The sequence below is a fragment of the Microcebus murinus genome, chromosome 13 (assembly GCF_040939455.1).
Source record: "Microcebus murinus isolate Inina chromosome 13, M.murinus_Inina_mat1.0, whole genome shotgun sequence".
Lineage (NCBI taxonomy): Eukaryota > Metazoa > Chordata > Mammalia > Primates > Cheirogaleidae > Microcebus > Microcebus murinus.
This window is the reverse complement of record NC_134116.1, coordinates 16,776,953-16,798,541: the sequence shown is the minus strand read 5'-3', so window position 1 is coordinate 16,798,541 and position 21,589 is coordinate 16,776,953. Positions and strand designations below refer to the sequence as shown.

Here is a 21,589-nt window from a genome sequence, read left to right as displayed (position 1 = left end):
ATGAAGAGTTAAAGAAAATGTGGTATATAGACACAATGACATATTATTCAACCTTAGAAAGGTAGGAAATCCTGACACATGCTATAACATAGATTAGTGAAATAAACTAGTCACATAAACATGCTTAGTGAAATAAACTAGTCACAAAAGGACAAATACTGTGTGATTCCACTTATATAAAGCTCCTAGAGTAGTCACACTTATATAGACAGAAAATAGAATGATGGTTGCCAGGCACTGGGAGGAAGGGGAATGAGGAGTTATTATTTAAAGGGTACAGAGTTTCAGTTTTGTAAGATAAAAGGAGTTCTGGAGTTTGGTAGTGGTGATAGTAGTGCAAAAATGTGAATGTGTTTAATACCACTGATCTGTACACTTAAAAATGGTTAAGATGGTAAATTTTATGTGTATTTTACCACAATTAAAAAATATACAAAGCACTTCAAGCTAGTACTTGCAATGAAAAATTAAAGAGTAGGAAGAATGGAAAATCTGGGAAATAAAGAAAACATGGTAGAAATAAAAGTTAAAAGTTAGTAAAAGTGAAATACTTCATGTGTTTTAGGTCTTAATTCTGATTATTCTGAATACAGCTATCAGAATGAATAGCAGAATTAAGTATAAAACCTGCTGAACACAAAGTAAAAATATTATGTAGCTTATCACGATAATAAACCCAAAAGTATAAAAAACAAACTGATTTTTATTTATAATTATTTTCTTGATTCCCTTCTGGATTCCCAAGATGTTTTCAATTTCTATTGTATGTGGTGTAGCTCAAAATTGGTGAAAATAATTTATGGCTGGGCACAGTGGTACGTGTCTGTAGTCCCAGCTACTGGGATGTCTGAGGAGGGAGGATTGCTTGAACATGGGCAACATAGGAAGATTTAGACTCAAAAAAAATAAAGTTTATGATAAATGAAAAGATTAATGCAGCTATTAAAGATGATGAAATAAATTAATATTGAAGGTAATTCATGTCAAAGAAAAATGTCAGTCCTGATGTGTAGGAAAATTAGCTTACAAATTTGCCCTTCCCAGTGATGAAAAAATGAGCATTGTACATGTACTTTATTTTTTTTATTTATTTATTTTTTTTTGAGACAGAGTCTCACTTTGTTGCCCAGGCTAGAGTGAGTGCCGTGGCGTCAGCCTGGCCCACAGCAACCTCAATCTCCGGGGCTCAGCGATCCTACTGCCTCAGCCTCCCGAGTAGCTGGGACTACAGGCATGTGCCACCATGCCCGGCTAATTTTTTGTATATATATTTTTAGTTGGTCAATTAATTTATTTCTATTTTTGGTAGAGACGGGGTCTCGCTCAGGCTGGTTTCGAACTCCTGACCTTGAGCAATCCGCCCGCCTCAGCCTCCCAAAGTGCTAGGATTACAGGCGTGAGCCACCACGCCCGGCCCTGTACATGTACTTTAAAAAAAAGTTTTGCCTGATGTTTCATGTTAACTAATAAACTAGCAAGCAGTTATATATGTTGTTAGATATTAATTAGATATCTGTTGTTACAGTGAGTTGGTGATAGAAATTTTTTTTTTTTTTTTTTTTTTATTTTTGGGTCCAAGCCCCAGAGCACCAACGCAGTGGCCACTCTCGCAGGCAAGGACCAAGTGATAGAAATTTTTGTAAAGACCTTACAAATACTACTACTGCTACCTAAGAATGACCTTAGACTTTTGAGTTTTCGTATACCAAAGTAATCTTTATTTTAATGGTTAAAAAGGAAAATCTAAGTGAAGAAAAATAACATTTAGTATAGTCAACAAACATAATTATTTTCAGTTTTTAAGGCTATTCTTAGTTTATTCTAAAAGAGATTTAATTTTTTGCTTCTTATAGAAAGACAAAAACTTTTTTGATTAGCATAAAACATTGCTGCAGTTCATATTAGAATCAGATACTTTTCATTCTCCCAATTTCAAGTAAGTTGTATATTGATAAAATTTATATTAAAAGTTAAATGGCAGAGATCCATTCCAGAATGGTAAGCAAGGAGATCTGTGGACCTACTCCCCAGCAAACCAACCGTAATTAGTGAGAATTGTAAAAATCTCTGTTTTCAGATGACAAGCTGTTATATACAGGAAATCCTAAGGAGTCAATTAAGAAACTATTAACTAATAAATGAGTTCAGCAAGGGTGCAGGATACAATATAAGTATGCAAAAATCAATTGTATTTCTATTCACTTGCAATGAACAATCCCAAAATCAAATTGAAAAAATTCTATTAACGCAAAATCAAAAGAATAAAATACTTAGAGATAAATTTAACTAAAGAAGTGTAAAATTTATATTGCAAAAACTGCAAAACTTTGAAAAAAGAAATTAAGGAAAGTCCAAAAAAATGGAAAGCTTCTCATAATATATTTGTGAATTGAAAGACTTAATATTAAGATAGCACTACTTCCTAAATTAGTCTAAAGATTCAAATTCATTTCTTACCAGAGTCTAAGCTATAGTTTTGTTAGAAATTGACAAGGTGATCCTAAAATTTACATGGAAACTTAAGGGACCTAGAATAACCAAAACAATTTTGAAAAAAGAACACCTCACATTTCCACCTTTCAGAACTTACTACAAAACTGTATGCAAAGATTACAGTTATCTTGTAATCAAAGATTATAGTTCTATCTTGTAATCAAAGATAGTGTAGTACTTGTAAAAAGGTAGCCAATGTATATGAATAGAAAAGAGTTGAGAATCTAGAAATAAACCCAGCAATATATGGCAAATTGATTTTTGACAAAGGTGCCAAAATAATTCAACAAGAGAAAGAATATTCAAAAAATGGTGTTGCAACACCTGGATATCCATATGTAAAAGAATGAAGTTGGACCCCTACCTCATATTGTGTTAATATTCAAAAATTAACCCAAAATGGATCAAAGTCCTAAATGCAAAAAATAAAATATCTTTGTGACCTTGCATGTGGGAATGCTTTCTTGGATAAACATCAAAAACACAAGCAACAAGAGTAAAACCAGATAAATCGGCCTTCATCAAAATTAAAATGTTTTCTTCAAAGACACTGATAAGAAATTGAAGACAAACCACCGAACAGGAAAAAATATTTGCAAATCATGTATCCAGCAAAGCACTTGTGTTTAAAATGCATAAAGAACACTTACAATTTAACATAAAAAGACAACCCACTTTTAAAATGAGCAAAGAATCTGAACAGACATTTCTTCAAAGAATATATACGACAGCCAATAAGCATACACAGAGATCCTCTGCATCATAAGGCATCAGAGCAATGCAAATCAAAACTACAATAAGATAGTCTTTTGCAGCCACTAGGATGGCTGTAATAAAAAAAGTAGGTAAGAACAAGTGTTGACAAAAATGTGGAGAAGTTGGACGCCTCATAGGCTGTTGGCTGGAATGTAAAATGGTGTAGTCACTTTGGAAAACAGCCTGGCATTTCCTCAAAAGGAAAACATCTTGGTTATTCAGAACCCTGGCTCAATTGTATCATTAATATTTAATCTTGAATATTTAAATAAGTGTTTATATCCTTTTTACTGTGGTAGATATATTTTAATTTTCAAAAATAGAAAATTCTTCCAAATAATAGTTGCTGGCCTAGAAGCAGCAACTCAAAGATGAATTAAATGGAAATATATATTTGTCTAATATTTCTGCAAAGTAACTTGATAACTTGATAACATTTGTTAATGACCTTTAAAAACATTAATATTCTTTAGTCCACTAGTTCTACTTCTAGAACTATATATCCCAAGGAAGCAATTAGCAAATTGCTAATACACATATAAACATTATACACATACATTATACATATTATATACAAACATTATACATATACATTATCAACATAATATTTTGTTGGGAAAAAAAGATGAATAAAAGGCCGTTGGCCTTGGAGATATCCATGTAGACAGTCTATTTATGGTGGTAAACAGTAAGTCGGAGTTGGAAGTACTTAAAGTACAATAATAAATGCCTTAATAGAGGTGCCTCCAACCAGTTAAATCCATGAGAAAAAAAGAAGAAAGCACTCAGCTGCCTGGGGGAAAGGAAAGAGCTGTGGGAAGATGAAAGAAGTTCCACTTGGGAGAGACTAATGAGTGACAACTTCGAACATGTTTTTCTACTGTATATAAGCTGCGACTTGCCTCAAATCATCATATACATAGATGAGGAAAAACACTGAAATGTGGTAGCTTGGGTTGGAGCAGAGTTTGTTAAAAACTCAGAGACATCTCCCATATATAATAACTTTGATTTCTTTTCAAATAATATGCTTTCTTAGTTTTACTATTACTCATTTTCTACAAACAATAGAATGACAGTTTCTCTGTCTCTCTAGTTGCATTGTGGCTTTTGATAGTTATTTTAGCCTATTCAAAGGTATTTTGATGATGCCACTGATGACATAGGTCTGCATTTACTGAATTTTTTTTTTTTTTGCATTGTCCCAGGCACTGAGGTAAGCAGTTCACAGACATCATCTCACTTGGTCCTTGTAGTAACACTTACAGGTAGATGTTACTTGTTAGACTGTGGATAAATCATTGTTAATATAAGGAAGCACAGATTTATTTCCAGCCTGAATAGTTTTATCACATGATAAAAGGAATTGTCTTTGTTATGTGCTGAAAGTAACAGCTCAAGTCATACCATTGGTAGGAATCTTTGGAAGCATCACAAGAATGTGAATAAATCACAAAATTGTACATAATATTTCTCCTCCAAATAGAGAGCCTCCTTAGAGTGGCTGTTTAGAAAGCATTTTTAAAATCTTATTACCTGAATGTATTTTTCAAACTGGTGTTAAAATTCAAAAGAATGACTTTTAGCAATAATTTTTACAGTTTTATCCAAGTAGGTAGAAATTTTTGAGAGTAATGTAAAATTTGAGATAGGTAAAATTTTGTGTCTAGAAGAGTTTGTGCTTTCAGTTTGTTTTCTTAATAGTGTTCTTTTAGGTTGATACAAAATTGTCTCATCTGTAGATGCCTGTGGTGGAGGGAGGGAAATGTTTTGTAGTATTCATATCATTGAAATTACCACCCTATATTTTTCTTCTCAAAGAAAGAATATGGTGATGAACATAAGAATAAAAAATAATAATTACATATGGATGCATAATAAGAAATAATTATATATATATTGTTTGAAGTTTTCTTTCTCTGACATAACCATTCCTTTTCCCCTTTGTTCTACTACCATATATTTTGTTCTAGATTTCTTGACTAAGAAAACATTCCACCATAGTTTCTTTTGATATTTAAAGAGCACTTTGAAAATTTGATTTTAAGTAAAGCTGTTTGTGTATTTTTATGTAACATTTTCATAAAATGAGGAATTGAATAAACTTACAATATATACCAATAAATAATCTTGTGTACAAAGTAACAGTTTTTTTATGTTCTTAAGTATTAATATAAAGAATCTTGGCTGGGTGCAGTGGCTCAGCCTATAATCACAGCACTTTTGGAGGCCAAGGCAAGAGGATTGCTTGAGGCCAGGAGTTTGAGACCAGTTTGGGCAATATAACCAGACTCTGTCTTTATAAAAAGTAAAAAAAAAAAAAAAAATCAGCCAGGTATGGTGGCACACACCTGTAGTCCCAGCTATTTGGGAGGCTGAGGCGGGAAGATCACTTCAACCCAGCAGTTTAAGACCCCAGCCTGGACAACATAGCCAGACTCCATCTCTAAAAAAATTTTAAAATTAGTTGGGCGTAGTAGCATGTGCCTGTAATCCCAGTGCTTTGGGAGGCCGAGGCAGGAGGATCACTTGAGGCCAGGAGTTCAAAACTGGCCTGGGCAACATAGAGACCCCATCTCTTAAAGAAAACAAACAAACAAAAAAAAACAATACAAAACACAAAAATCAGCTGGGGCCCATACCCCCAGCTATGCCAGGAGGCTGAGGTGAGAGGATCACTTGAGCCCAGGAGTTTGAAGGTGTAGTGAGCTATGATCGTGCTATTGTACTCTAGCCTGGGAGACAAGAGTGACACTCTATATACATTAAAAAAGAAAGAATCTTAAATGTGTCTTCAATAAGAGTTTACTCCTACATTTTATATTATAATCTCTGTTCCTTTTATCCTACTTATACAGTAGAAAGTAATACTAAATGATACAATTACTGGGTTTTTTTTTATAAGGATGTGATAAGAATCATGGTTGTTCTTTTAAAGAATTAATTTTCAAACACCCTTCCTAGAAGAAATAGATTATTATTATATCTATACTTTTGCCTCTATTGTCAGTTTTTGGAGTAGGCTTTTATTCTTGAACATGAAAAGGACATCAACAAACAAGTTAACTATTACATTTGTACTTACTGTGGGCTTTTTGTTAAAAAATTATGCATGGCTTAAGTGCACAGGAGGTAGAAAAAGAAAAGAACATTTTTATAGTAGTATTTTATAAAGAATGCTAAAGTACCATTATGAGTTTATAATGAAGGACTATAATCCTGTTTATAAAATCGACTTATAATACATGACAAATGATAGAAATTTGAGGTAAGTTGTTTGAAGCTATATGATATATTTAAAGCTTTTTTTCATTTTTTTTCTTTTGATAGAAATTAAATGTTATGATCATATTGGTTCTCTTATTAGGTAACTTTTTCACTCAGACTTTTTTTTTCTAGCTGTAAGAGGGATACTAAACAAAGCAGCAAAAAATATTTTATTTGAGGAAAATATATTATTTTTTGTTAATGGATTTTTAAAAAGAAAAACATACTTAATGCATAAACGTGAAATTCTCTCACTTAGGCAAGAACATTTGTTTTCTTGATAAAGTTATTTTTCCATTTAAGAAAAAAATTACTGGGAAAATATGTCAAAGTAATGCTTAAAAAAATGTGAAATTTTTCTGCATGAATGTAAAACTATCATAAATAAAGCCAACAAACCAGAGGAAAATTTGCAACTCATTTTAGTCCCAAAAGGGGAATGTCTTTCATATATAATGAACTCTTATAAAAATCAATATGAGGCAGACCAACAATCCATGTGGAAAATGTTCAGTTTATAGTAAAGGAAATATAAATGGCTCCTGTACATATTTTTTTTTTTTTTTGAGACAGAGTCTCGCTTTGTTGCCCAGGCTAGAGTAAGTGCCGTGGCTTCAGCCTAGCTCACAGCAACCTCAAACTCCTGGGCTCGAGTGATCCTTCTGCCTCAGCCTCCCGGGTAGCTGGGACTACAGGCATGCGCCACCATGCCCGGCTAATTTTTTTTTATATATATATCAGTTGGCCAATTAATTTCTTTCTATTTTATAGTAGAGACGGGGTCTCGCTCTTGCTCAGGCTGGTTTTTGAACTCCTGACCTTGAGCAATCCGCCCGCCTCGGCCTCCCAAGAGCTAGGATTACAGGCGTGAGCCACAGCGCCCGGCCTTCCTGTACATATTTTTAAAAGTGCTATACTATACAGAGAAATTCAAGTGAAAATAATAAGATAACATTTTCTATGTACATTTTGACAGAGATGAAAAATTTGATAATTCTCTGATTTTTATAGGATTGTAGAAAAATAAGCCCATACATTATTGGTGGGAGTATAAATTGATACAACCTTCACAGAGAGCAATTTGACAAAATGAATTTATACTATAGGTTGTATCCACATGTAGGAGATGTACAAGAATGTTTATGGGGCTCGATGCAGTGGCTCATGCTTTGTAATCCTAGCAATTTGGGAGGCCAAGGCGGACCACTTGAAGCCAGGAGTTTGAGATCAGCCTGAGCAACATAGCAAGTCCCATCTCTATAAAAAAATATATTTTTTTTAATTAGCTGGGCATTATGGCATGAGCCTGTAGGCCCAGCTACTCAGGAGGGTGAGGCAGGAGGACTGCGTGAGCCCAGGAGTTTGAGGCTGTAGTGAGCTATGATGATGTCACTGCTCTTTAGCCTAGGCAAAAGAGTTAGACCCTGTCTCAAAAAAAAAAAAAAAAAAAAAGTTCATGGCAGTATTGTTTATAATAAGCAGAAGACTAGAAACAACCAACATTTTCTTATCAAACTGGGATAAAGAAAAATGGTACTTCCATAACACTGACATACTGTGCAGCCATTTGAAAGGTTGCGAGCATTTTCTATGTGCTGCTTTATTAAGTGACAAAAGCAAAGTACATTCCTTGGTGTAAAAAAGAATGTTATATGCATGGATTATGTTTGGAAGGAGCCACAAGAAACTGGGAATCATGGTTGCTTTTGAGTTGGGGAGCTGGATGGCTGATTCCATGACAAGTAAGAAAGATACATACCTTATGCCATATCTCTTTAGTATTTTTTGAATTTTGAACCCTATATGTGTATTACCTTTTTTTTTTTTTAAGTTTAAAATTCTGCAGTGGAAGGGTCTAGAAGATGTAGGACTATTGAAATAATGGAGTTTTAATTACCTGCCAAGAATCTTCTGCAGTAACTTGGCCATCCAGGGAAGCAATCAGACAAGCAGCTGGCTCATTAAATAGAGAGCTCTGGCCCTACAGGTGTAAGTACACAAAATGCAATTACTGAAACTTCTTTGGCTAGCACTTCCAACTTGAACATAGTTGCTGGAGATCACTTAATAGACTATGCTTAGAGGTTTATTTAATGTGAATTAAGAAATTGCAAAAAACAAAGAAGGATGTAACATAGGTCAGAGTAAGAAAGTTGAATCAGAGCAGGTTTCAATGGTTCTGCCAGCAGCCTCCTGTTCTTCTTTAGGTGCATAAACTATCCGGAGAGATTACTATGCATATAGAAGAGTTAGAGAGGTGTTTTGGTAATAGTAAAAAGTAGTGAGAGCTCACTCCAGAAGTTTTGCTTAGGGTCCCAGAATTCATAGTAATTTCATTGGCCCTAAAACATCACTGGTCTGTTTTAGAGAATGGGATGATTCTCTCTACTTTTGGTTTAGGGAACAAGATCCAAAAGTAACTTGCAGTACCGATATGACTTGCTTACCCCAAGCTAAAGAATATCCTTTTAAGCAAACTCATCCAAATCAGCTTGATACCTGATGGGAGGAGGTCAGATAAACAAGGTTGTAGAAAAATCAAGTCTGAAGAGTAACCTTGCACAGCTTGATCTGTTTACTTTTTAAATGCAGCCTTGTTCGGCAGGTATCAGACTCTACTGTTGAACCATAGGACTGAATTTTCACAAAAATGTGAGGATCCTGCCCATGTAATCTGGAAAATTGCTTGTCTAATTGGGTGCATAGCTGCACCTGTACCCTCTTGACTGACTCAGTCATGTTGTGCTCAAGAGTCAAGTAACTTGTTATGGCACGAAGAGCAAAAATAAGTTATAAAATTGAGTCCTTTGGAAATGAAAACCACTAAATGGTATTCATTATATTAGAGTTGTCCAATATAGTAATTAAGACTTCAAATGATTTTTTTTTTTAGTATTATCCCCTAGATTCTGACACTTTCTGAAGAATTTTTTTTTAGAATAAAACTTTCAATGCTGACACCAGATATTCAGCTTTAGTTCAGTTCAATTTTATAACCTTTATGAAATATCTATAGTAGTCTAGTAGCTTGCTATGGACACCGGTCAAATTTCTACCAAAAAAGTATTAAAAGATTTAAAATTCATTTTGTTATGCTACTATTGACCCTTTAAACTTACTTATAAATAAAATGAGCAGTGAAGCCATCTGTTAAAATGCCTTTGCTGAGGGACTCAGCCATTAGGAGAGTTTTGATATATTTATAACACTATACATTGATGATTTAGTTGTTTATTGAGGACCTCCTAAGATTCAGGTCATGGAGAACCAGCAGTAATCAAGAGCGATGATAAATCTGAGTCCTCAGATGTCATCTGTTGAGGTTGACAAGGACAAAGGCTATGTCAGTAAAGGAGGACAAGTGAGTGGTGACTGGGAGAGAGGGTGGCATGGCAAACACTTTGGGGAGCTCTGGACCTGGCTGTGGAGGTGATTGGGGAGGCTTAGGAAGGGAATACTGGCTAAGCCAAGACCTAAAGGAGGCGAGGGGCAAGGGCTCAGTGTTTTGAAGGCATATACAAAAAGTAGAATGAAAAGTAAGAGTGGATGTAATGTATCTGAAGCATTGAGAGAAGTTGGGATGACCGAAGCATGGAAAGCTTGAAGTAGGGGACCTGGTGGCAGACGGGGAGGGGGTTAGGAAAGGTGAGACTTGTAGGAGTGACCACAGTGGAACAAGCAGAACCCTGAGTGTGTGTGTCAGCCCTGTGAACACGGTCTGGTGTGACTGGAGGGCAGTGAAGAGGGTCTTCCTGCAGGAAGTCCACAGAGAGCACTGTTTGTTTGTAAGAGTGCTCTGTCTACGTGGTGGAGAATAGGTTGGGAGAGGCAAGACTGGACGGAGAGGACCTGCTAGAAGGCTGCTGAGGCAGTTGTGCAGGTGGGAGCTGAAAGCCTCAGCCATGGATATTTAGGCAACAGAGAAAAATGGATTGATATGAGAGATCTAAGATGTAACATCAGCTAGACATGGAGATTGCTGATAAAACCAGCATTTATTGAGCAGTAATAATACTAGCTAATATTGCACATTTAGTATGTGTCAAGCACTGTGCTAAGTGATCACATGCAATGTGTTATTTAATAACAATGATAGCCAACATGTATGATCTACTTTAATCCCTATGCCAATCCTAGAAGGCATAAGTACTATTACTAGTCCCATTTAAAGTATAAGGAAACTAAAGCTCAGAGAGTTTAACTACTTTTCCTAAAGCTACACAGCTAATGGTAGAGCAGTGATTCAGACCCAGGAATCCCCTTCCAGTTCCTGAGCTCATACATCCACACTATAAGCTGTCTCATAACAACCTTATGATTTAAGATGAGGATGGAGGGAAAGATAAGTTAAGGATATGTCTCTTTGGGCAGCTGATTAGAGGATAGTGCCATTTTCTGAAATGTGATGTCCAAAGGAAATTAGGAAATAGGAGGATAATTTCAGACACATTGTTGAAGGGATCTGTGAGATACACAAGTGGAGATGTTTACTGAGTCATTACATAGGAGGTTCTGTGGCTCAGGGAGAGTCTGGGTACAGACTTGTTCTCCAGTGGTTGCAAATGGCAGTTGAGTGAGGGGGCTGAGTTGAGGAGAAAGTGGAGGAGAGAAGAGGACCAAGAACAATGAAACCCTGAGGTGTACTGAAGATTTAAGGGATGTCCAGAGGAGGAAGAATCAGCAAAGGATACTGAAAAGGAGCAATGAAAGAAATTGCTTCAAAAAACCCCCAAATTTGTGTTATCTTATGATTTAAAGCAAGAGACTGTTTTAAGAAGATGAAGAGGTCAGTCATGCCAGCGAATATTAAGGTCACATTAAAAAAAAAAAAAGACTGAGATGTGTCCGTTGGATTTAGCAAAAATAACTGAGCAATTCCAGTGATGTAATGGGGCTAGAAATGAACTTGTAATGAGTTGAGATTTTGAGATATGTGGACAAGTAGAGCGAATGACTTCTAAGAAAGGCAAGGAAGTGAGCATGGTGGTTGCAGGAAGCCACACTATTGAAGGGGGATTGGCACTTTTATTTTTTTTATGAAAATGAGGTATCACTATGTTACCCAGGTTGGTCTGGAACTCCTGGCCTTAAGCAGCCCTCCCACCTTGGCCTCCTGAAGGGCTGGGATTACAGGCATAAACCACCATGCCCCACCTGGGATTGACTTTTTAAAGGTGAAATAAATTTAAACATTCTTTGTGTGTGTATATATATATATATGTTTTTTTTTTGTTTTGTTTTTTTTTTGAGACAGAGTCTCACTCTGTTGCCTGGGCTAGAGTGCTGTGACATCACCCTAGCTCACAGCAACCTCAAACTCCTGGGCTCAAGCAATCCTTCTGCCTCAGCCTCCTGAGTAGCTGGGACTACAGTCATGCACCACCATGCCCAGCTAATTTTTTCTATATATTTTTAGTTGGCCAATTAATTTCTTTGTATTTTTAGTAGAGACTGGGTCTCACTCTTGCTCAGGCTGGTTTCGAACTCCTGACCTTGAGCGATCCACCTGCTTTGGCCTCCCAGAATGCTAGGATTATAGGTGTGAGCCACCACACCCGGCCAATTTAAGCATTCTTAAATGCTGATAGTAGGTGCCAAAAGAAGGAAATATTTGAAGAGATTAAGGAGTGAGAAAAAAAAGCAGAACTAGAAGGGTTTCTGTTCCATTTTTATCTGAAGGGAAGAAGAAGATGGAGATGAAGGAAAAGTTGGTGATTTATCCTCCTATGCTGGCTGCTGGGTTTCTATGGGTAGGAGGGGAGGTGAGACTAAGGAGGAGTAGGTTGTGGCGCATGGAATAGATTTGAAATGGGTAGTTGTTGATGTTGGGAAGGAGGATTGACTTAAACACAGGAGAAGAGCCAGGCTAAGTGAACATCCATTTGAAGTTGTGGATCAGGAGTTGATAGTGCATCAGTCCATGTGGTTAGATGGCACAGGGTAGCTCTGTGTGCGAGAAGGAGGGCATGGGGAGAAGAGGTGGGCAGGTCCTGGAGGGTCTTGTAAGCCATGGGTTTTGATTTTATTCTACTTTATTTATACTATGTTCTAGAGCTACGGTCCTCAATCCCTGGGTCATGGATTGGGACTGGTCTGTGGCCTGTTAGGAATCAGGCTGAATAGCAGGAGGTAAGTGGTGATTGAGCAAAGCTTCATCTGTATTTACAGCCACTCCCCATTGCTCACATCACCGCCTGAGCTCCACCTCCTGTCAGATCAGTTACTGTCTCCTATCACCCCCAGATGGGACTGTCTAGTTGCAGGAATACAGACTCAGGGCTCCCACTGATTCTGTATTATGGTGAGTTGTATAATTATTTCATTATATGTTACAATGTAATAATAATAGAAATAAAGTACACAATAAATGTAATGCACTTGAATCATTCTGAAACCATCCCTCCCAACTCATGTCTGTGGAAAAATTGTTTGCCATGAAACCAGTCCCTGGTGCCAAAAAGGTTGGGGACCACTCTTTGAGAGAATACTATTGATTGACAGATTTTTTTGAAAATCTAAGTTGTATTCAAATTGATATTTTGTGAGAATTAATAGAATATGTACATTGATCATTGTCATGAATTAGTACACTTATATTAATATTTGATATCTAATCAAATTGTTTCAGTCACTAATTCTAATAACGTAAAAGGTTTTTTGAGTTGTTGGTATTGTTTTGTTTTGTCTTCATTGTTTTCATATAGGAAAGCAGGATCAGCTTTTAGGCTCTTAAGTGACCCTTTAGTCAGTTGCTATCATTTCACAGTATTTATTTCCATTATTGCACTCATCATACTCTTGCGTTCTCTTGTTTATTTCTTTGTCCACTTGTTTAATTTCAGTCTCTTCACACTAAAATACAAGCTTTGTAAGGGTAAGGACCTAGTTTTGTTCCCTATCACACCGCTTGTACTTCTCAGGAAATAGTTGTGGAAAGGTGAAAGAAGGAAGAGAAGGAGGAAGGGAAGGGAAGAAGAGGTTCAAAAACCATTTCCTAGTGGTCATGAAAAAATAATCTTAAATTAAAATGTTGCCTCCAAAAAATGCAGGGAAATCTGCATTGGCAGTTGCCCTTTTATATGCTTAACTAGTTGCATGATGATATATCAAAATTCAGCCAATATGTTTGCCAGTGTAATTTATTATAATTATAGAAAATAATGATTTTAGTTATCATAAATTTGGCACCTAGGAAATACAATTCCAAATATCAAATTGTAAGCCTTCTCCATTCATTTCCAAATTGAAAGGTCATTCAAATAGAATTTACATGTGAATATATGAGCATAATTAAAACTATGCAATCATTGTAAATATCATTAAAAGGAAAACAATTCTTGCTTTTTATTCGTTAATACAACAAACTGAGGTTTAAAACTTAAATTTTTAATTGCCATCAGATATATTGTTCTAGTTATTAGATCAGAACTTAATGTTTTCTGGCTTTTCTTATAGTAGATAATAGGGCAAACTTGTAGTTCAGGCTGTAAGCTTTTCCAGTCACTTCTGAGCATCCTCCCGCTCCAATTCTACTGGAGAAGCAGGTCATTTGACTATGTCCCACCTCCAGGAGGCGGGAGGTGGCCTCTTTCCCCATGTCCTCATGGAGAACAGCTCTAACCAGCACCTTGAAAGCTGCCAAGGGAGATGAGAAACATTCATTTCTATTGAAAAGAAAGTTGTTTGCTGTGCTAGATGCATGCTTTTGAGGAAACAAAACATTTTTACAAGATTAGGTGCAGGATAAATATATGTTGCGTATTTTGGTTGAAAGTTTTGAAAATCTTTACATTGAAAAAGTATATTTTTAAAATTTTGTATTTCATTAAATTTTCAATGAAGTTATTAGTAAAGTTTAGTTGAGCTTGAGTGGTTAACTGTTCTGATAAATGTTGTATTCTAACTTTATCAATGTGAAAGTGCATTTTTATAGAATGTTATTTAATCATTTTTGAGTACAAGTCAAAAATGTTTAAATTTATAAAATATTTACTTGCTAAAATTAGGATATAAAAAGGGTTTGATTAATATACACTGACAGTATTTTAGATTTCCTCAGACTCTGTAAAAGGAAAAGGCAGAAAACACAGCAAAATGTTAATGTAAAGGGTTTTTTTAAAAAAGCAGCAATAAAAAATTTAAGAGACATTTGCCCTCCACCAAGAACAATGTGATTTCAACCTCTTAAAAGGCAAATTTAGGCAACATTATATTCAAGCTGATTTGTTTCAATTATCTGATTAGAAAAAGGTAACTATTAAAGCAAACCCCAATTAATATTATATTTGGACATAAATAAAAATCAACACTTTGAAAGATACCAAGACATTAGTCAGCAGTAGAAACTGCAGAGCGCAAGTGTAATGGCTTCACGTGAGAAAGACAGAATAGCGTTAATATGGCATACTTTTGCAACAGGAGAGCAGCTGGCCCATTCAAATATATTATCTGTCTATCTAAATTTTTTTCTGTAGCCTATTGTAAGTGAGGAGAAATATCTTTTCCTTCTACCCTTTGAAGTTATCGGCTGAGGCCCCTGGAAACAAAGGGACATTAACAAGGGGGGAAACATACAAATTGATTTAATGTAAGTTTTACCTGACATGAGAGCCTTCAGAAGGAAATGAAGACCCAAAGAAGTGGTCAAACCTGAGTGGTTTATATGCTAGAAGAGCAGAGAGTCAGAAAAGTATGATAGGACAAAAAGGGGTGTGAGATTAGAGTAGTAAGTTGGGGAAAGTTAGCAAGGCCTATTCATTCAGATTCCTCTGGGCACCCCCCCCCACCTTTGGAGATAAGGACACTCATTTCCTCAAGGTACAAGGAGGGTGCCTCTCACAGGAGGGTCTTATGACCTGCTCCAGGGTAAGGTCAGAGAGTCATCTGCATTTCTCAAGTTTCTTTGACTTAAAATATTTTGTATGGTAAGATGCACATTTTGGGGTAGCTTGTCCTGAATCCTATTGCTATAGAGTGCTCTTCCCAAGCTTCTAATAGCTTTTACAACTGACCTTTTTTCTGTATGTTATATATTAATTTAGTTACAAATGATTAATAACATTAATATTGAATAAATTTTAAAGCTGTGCAATCTAGATATGTTAGTAGATTATATCAGGCTTTATTGTTTTGAATCTATTAATAGTGAGGCATCTTAAATTTGATTTTCATTCAGCTACTCTAATTTTTATACTTCATTAATATATCTAATGCTATAATTGGTACCCATATGAATTGAATGTATACTTTTTCTGCAACTGGCACTTTTTACTAATAATACTGAGATCAGCCCCATTTGTGAGTAATTCCTATTGCTGAATGTCAATTCTTGAGTGTACAGTTCCAGACAATATTTTAAAATAGATAATAATGTCAGTATTTAAAGAAAAATATCTGTTACTCTTTATCACAGTTTTTTTTCTCTGTCAGTAATATAGCAGTGTGTATTTGTTGCCAGAAATTTATTCTCTGCTACAGAATTTCCTCTGAACTGAAACCTTTTGAGTTGGAATTAATTTACCAAACTGTCATGGAATGCCCAAAATTTTCCTGGGGCAGAGGAGATAGTGAGCGGTTAGCATGTTTCCATCATGTGAGTGACTGATAAGTTGGATTCCAAACAGAATCTTTTCAGTGTGCTTTCATGAATTCACATTTGAAGAAAAGAGTCACAAATTTTAAAAGTTACAGAAATTTGGCTCCCATAGGCCAACTCCTCATTTAACAGAAGAGAACACATTTCAATGGATTGGAAGGCTGAGTGACACACCCACCCAGAAAAGCCAGCATCCTGGGCTCAGCTGATGGCTCTAAATGTCAGCAACCGGGCAGGTGGCATTGGTTTGATCTCTATATATTTTGAAAAAAAATGTTGAAGTGTTGAATTTCTCTTATTTAGGGAGCCTGTCACCTGCTGTCACATCTAATAGTGTTCTTTAGGCAAAAATTGTGATTGCCCAATGTGATTATATGAGCTCACCCTAACCAATTATAGAAAGTTAGAAAGACTTAGAAGGATAAACACTAATATGACTTTATTCTGTTGGGATAATATTCCAGATTCTGGATATAACTTTCTTCTACCACTTCATAGTCCAAATGATGACTGTTAAATGGAATATTTCTGTCAAACCAAGTTTTTAAAGTTTTCAGCTCCTGCTGGCTTTTATTAACTACTGAGGAGTCCTAACTGAACATCAAAATCCTGGTTTTATGTATCAGAAAAAAGTTAACAGTGCTACAACCATGACTAATTCTTTTATTAATTTTTTAACCACTTCTACTCAACAAATATATGAAACACTTTAAATATTGATGCATCTGTTTTTGTTTCTGAGGTCTTGTAGAGTTGGGGGCTAGAAAGAAATTTCAAATAATGATAATTAAAAATGTGCATTAACTCCGAATTTAAGTTAAATTGCAGTAGTTTGTACACTCTTAACATTACTTTCATGGAGCTTTGTAGTCCATAAAAATAACATTGTTGTAGAGCCTCGATGTGCGTCAGCTGTGACTGAATGTTTTGATGTCTTTGCAAAAAAGCAGTCGAGTGCTTTCCTTTGAAATGTGTGAGGCAGTTTGAGATGCAGCTTCTCAGATGGATTTAATTAGTCCTTCATAGGACTGGATGTCCGTTTGTTGCAGCTGAATTCTCATTTCATTCACCCATAACTAGAAACACCTCGCTTCAAACGAGTTTCTTCAAAGAAAGAGGGGTTTAGGGTTCTATGTTTTACTGCTTTTTGATGTTGGTTTCCCTTTAACTGAGAAGACCTTATGTTTATACAACTGTTATTATTAAGAAAACATAGCTTTCTTCACCAAGGTTCCTTTTGTATCAGTGCTGGTTATTGGTGGCAGTCAGAGATCTGTAGAATAGATCTCTGTCAGACTATTACAGCAGCTGTGTGTTTGCATATTTTGCTTAAGTGAGGCATGAGCCAAAAATATGGCATAAACTTGTGAATTAATTCCCTAAACCTAAAATGTGAATGCCAATATAAGGTAAAAACCAGTAACTGAATATGATAATGGTGTAGTTGTTTCAGAAGCTTTTATTAACCACAAAAACAAAGTGAATCAACTCCCAAGGGTTGCCATAACTCAAATAGTAAATGTGTTTTGATTCACTTTGCCTATAGTGCATGGGTCATGGTATGCTTTTCAACAAATATGTTGAAAGAATGAAAAGATACTTTTCATTGTAAAATTATGTTTTTAAAACATTTGCTCTACTAATATTTTTTAAATTATCCCCAGACCTTCACATTTCATTAGAATAACTACTTGAATTTACCCTAAAAATAATGCTTTCTTCTCTTTCCAGTTAGTGTGTCTAGGGTCTGGCATGCTCCATCATCAAGGCAGCTTTTATCTTCTGTGCCCACAATTCTAATTACATTTCAGGGGGTTGTGATCTCTCCCAGAATCCTGTTCATGCATTGTGTGTAGGGTGCAATGCTTCAGGGGTTTTGGGGGCTGTTCACTCATGGGCACAGGTTTGCATATCTAAAAATTTCTTGGCTCTAACATCCTGATTTGTATAAAAATCTTCAAAAGCAAAGCAAATTTTAAACTTCTCCTTATTCTGTGCCTTTAAGGGAAGGCAAAGTTAATTTAGACTGTTCAAACTTAAAATTATTCTAAAGCCACAGATCACACTGAAAAAGACAAAATATTGTAGTATATCCCACAAATTCTTTTGGTGTCTTGTTTCAATATCCGAGAGTCTGTAGAATCTCAGGCTTATATTTCAGCCTTCTTAGCCAGAACTGATTTTTCCCATCCTCTTCACCAGACTCAGCACTACATAACTGTAACAGTTTCTGAAACTTGTTGGTCAGAGATATACCACCATGAAGGATATTAAGAATGATCAACAAAGTCTGAAAAAGTTTTTTAAAAAGTATTTTGAGCAATGATAGCAATAGGTCTGAAAGAGATTTCATTAAAGGGGCCAATATATAGGTGGGTATCAACCTCTGTGTTCCTGATTATGTGGACATTTTATATGACTTGCGGATATTTTGTGGAATTCTTGGTATTAGGAGAATTATGGATGGACATGGCTCGGGAATATTTTATTACATTTATATAAATTAAATAATTTAAAATTTATTTAAGGTATTATTCGTTTAGTGGTTCTGCCTTTAGTGTACAGTGTTATGATTTCACAATTTTTTTATTTCTTGTAAATGCTCTAAAAATCTTGGCAGAAATATAAAATCTTGAAGGACAGAATACTTGGGAATTATATTTTATATCGATTGGCAAGACAACTTACTAGGAAACTCTATTTCTAGTAGTTGAAGTTAATAAGTAACATATCACAGTGACCACATTTTCTGTTATGCAAACTCGACAGTCTTCTAAAAAAGAAACATCAACCATTTTGGATATAGGGAAAGAATCGATCATATTCTTCTTTTATTATCTTCAGTTCGTAAAAATCAACCTACCTACCATTAGCATTTACCTACAAGATTTAGTTTGGGGTTAGTTAAGAGGATGGTAGAGAAACAATAACAACATTGTACTGGAAACAACAGTCTTTGAAGACTGAGAAACCTTTTTCACTTGTCTGTTGTGTAACTTTGGAAAAGTTACTTAACCTCTCTGAGGCACTGCAGCAGTAGTGTTTATATAAACGGTGGCATAGAGGAAATCATAAGAGCCATGAAGCAGATGGATTTGAGTTTTAATACCAATCCTGAAACTGCTGGCTATGGAATCCAGTAGTAGTTAGTTATCTTTTCTGAGCCTTAGTTTTCCTCATCTATAAAATAGAGATAATATTCTCCAGGGTTTTTGTAAAAATCAAATGAGAATGTATATAACATTAGTACAGTGGCTCTAGTACAGTGGCTGGCACTCCCGAAACTATTTCGCTTCCTCATTAAATATAAACATTTTGCTTTTTAAAAGAATCTAGAGTAGCTTTTACTTTGCAAGCAGTTCTTTTCCATTGCATGAAAAATTCGTGGAAAGTTTTAAAAACACGACTGAAAATAAAATGCACAAACATACTCTGGCAAGACTTGTCAGTACTGATTAATATTTTAAGATTCTAATATTCTTTGTTAGAATGGTATTTATTTTATGAAGCCTTTTTTGAAGCTACAACAGAATATCTGGAAAGTAGTTATAGTGGTAATCTTCATGTCCTGGTGATTGACTTTGGGAAATTTTGTCCAGCACGGCTGGTGAACCCATCACAGATGTCCCCTCCTCCTCCCCCTTTCTGCGGCCTGGACCCTGCTGTGGTTGGAAAGCCTGAATGAGCCTGCAGTTCCTTCTTTCTCCACTATAGGGCGTATCTACACTGTTAAGGTGCATGGCTCACTGGACCCTTCTCTGGGAGATTTGTCCCTTCTCCATTTAGAGTCTCTTATCCATGGACACTCTACTGAGCATCTGTTATAAACTCCAGACATCATGGATTTACCACATTGAGTATTGGAGTGGCCATTCTTTGCAGTAAAATATTAACCTTTGCTGTCATATTTTCCTTCTGGATGAACTAACCAACAAATATTAATATCTAAATTGCCTGGGTTGAGGTGTAATCAGATCAACCTGTGTTTGGATGTGCTACTTTGCTAGCTGTGGAACCTTGAGCAGTTTATCTGAGGCTCCGATTTGTCATCTGTACAATATGGTTAATAACATCTCTGTCCTAGGATTGTTCCCAGAATTCAATGAATGTAATATGTATTAAAATACCCGATTGATGTTAAGCCCTCAGTGTATGTTCCCTTTCTTTGATTTAGACTTATTTCTCTAAACAAGAAACAAAATGTTGACAGCTGGAAAAAAGCCCAAGAGCATTCATAATCTGGAGATTACCACTATTAAGATTTGTTTTGATTCAGTGTTTTTTAAGGTATTTTTATTTCTAAAGGGGGAAATAACATAAAATATGATGTTTTCTAACTTAGTGTTTAAATCTTTAAAAATAGACATTGCTTAAAATTTTTAAATATACAAATTTGGTGCAAATGACTTTGGCCATGGCTCTGTGTAGCTGTATTTGCTTTTGGCCATATTTATCATGGCAACATGGTGATGGGTTTCTATTGATATTGCTTCATTTTATCACTTGTTTTTTTTATAAAAGCTCCTATGTTTCTTTGTGTGATGTCTGGCTATCGTGCGGAACAAGAGGAAGGAAACCAGATGAAGATTAAAGAGCACAAACCTGTATTGTAAATAACCACAGACAAATTTATGAGTAGCTACCAAATTCACCCAATTGGACAAAAAGTTCTTAAGTTAGTATTGAAAATCTAGTGTTGATTACTTGAGAACTGCCTTAAATGTATCTCTCTAATCATTCAGGTTCAGCATGGTTAATAGAAGAGTTATTCTAATTGTTTTTGTGATCAAATTTGAAATAGGCTTAGAAGAATTTGATTTCGTTTGTAGCCAGATACTTAAAAATACCAAGTGTGAGAGTAGGTAGTATAATAATTGTTGAGGTTTCTGATAGTGGATGTTGTTTCCATTACTTTAACTTATGAAAGACTTAAGAAAGGTTTGTTCTGTTTCATTTCATACCACACCACTGGTTTAGGTGCATTAATTGATGTTTTAATCAAAAGTTTAAAGTTTTAGGTTTAACTTATTCCATTGGATTTTAAAATGATTATATATGCATACCACTTCACACACTGAGAATTATACCTCAATGAGGAGGTATTTCATTCTTGGTTGAGTATTACATTCCAGCTTATAATTAAGCTGCAATACAAAAAAAAAAATACTCTAACTTACTAGGAGGATATTTTTGCTAGCATTTCTGTATATATCATTTGCTTATTCAAGCATGTAAAACTTCAACAAGAGGAGGTAATTTTGCTTAGATTTCTTGATTTGAATTGTTCTACTATTTGGCACTGGGTGGAAAAGGGAAAAAATCATATTGAATGCATTGTTCTGCTAATGAAGTTGCTTGTCCTTTTTTGTGCCAAATTTGGCAGGTAAAATTACCGTTTATTCTACTTGCTAGAGCTGGAGAATGGATTGTTGAGGAGAAGTAGCAATTTAAGTAATGACACTGAGTAGAATGTGCTAC

The 21,589-nt window shown here is 35.4% G+C and overlaps 1 protein-coding gene across 2 annotated transcripts in view; it reads left to right on the top strand.

The window, feature by feature from the left end:
• The window catches only part of PCCA (propionyl-CoA carboxylase subunit alpha), a 373,670-nt gene that overhangs the window by 243,438 nt on the left and 108,643 nt on the right, over positions 1-21,589 (top strand). The gene's annotated exons all lie outside the window — the stretch shown is intronic.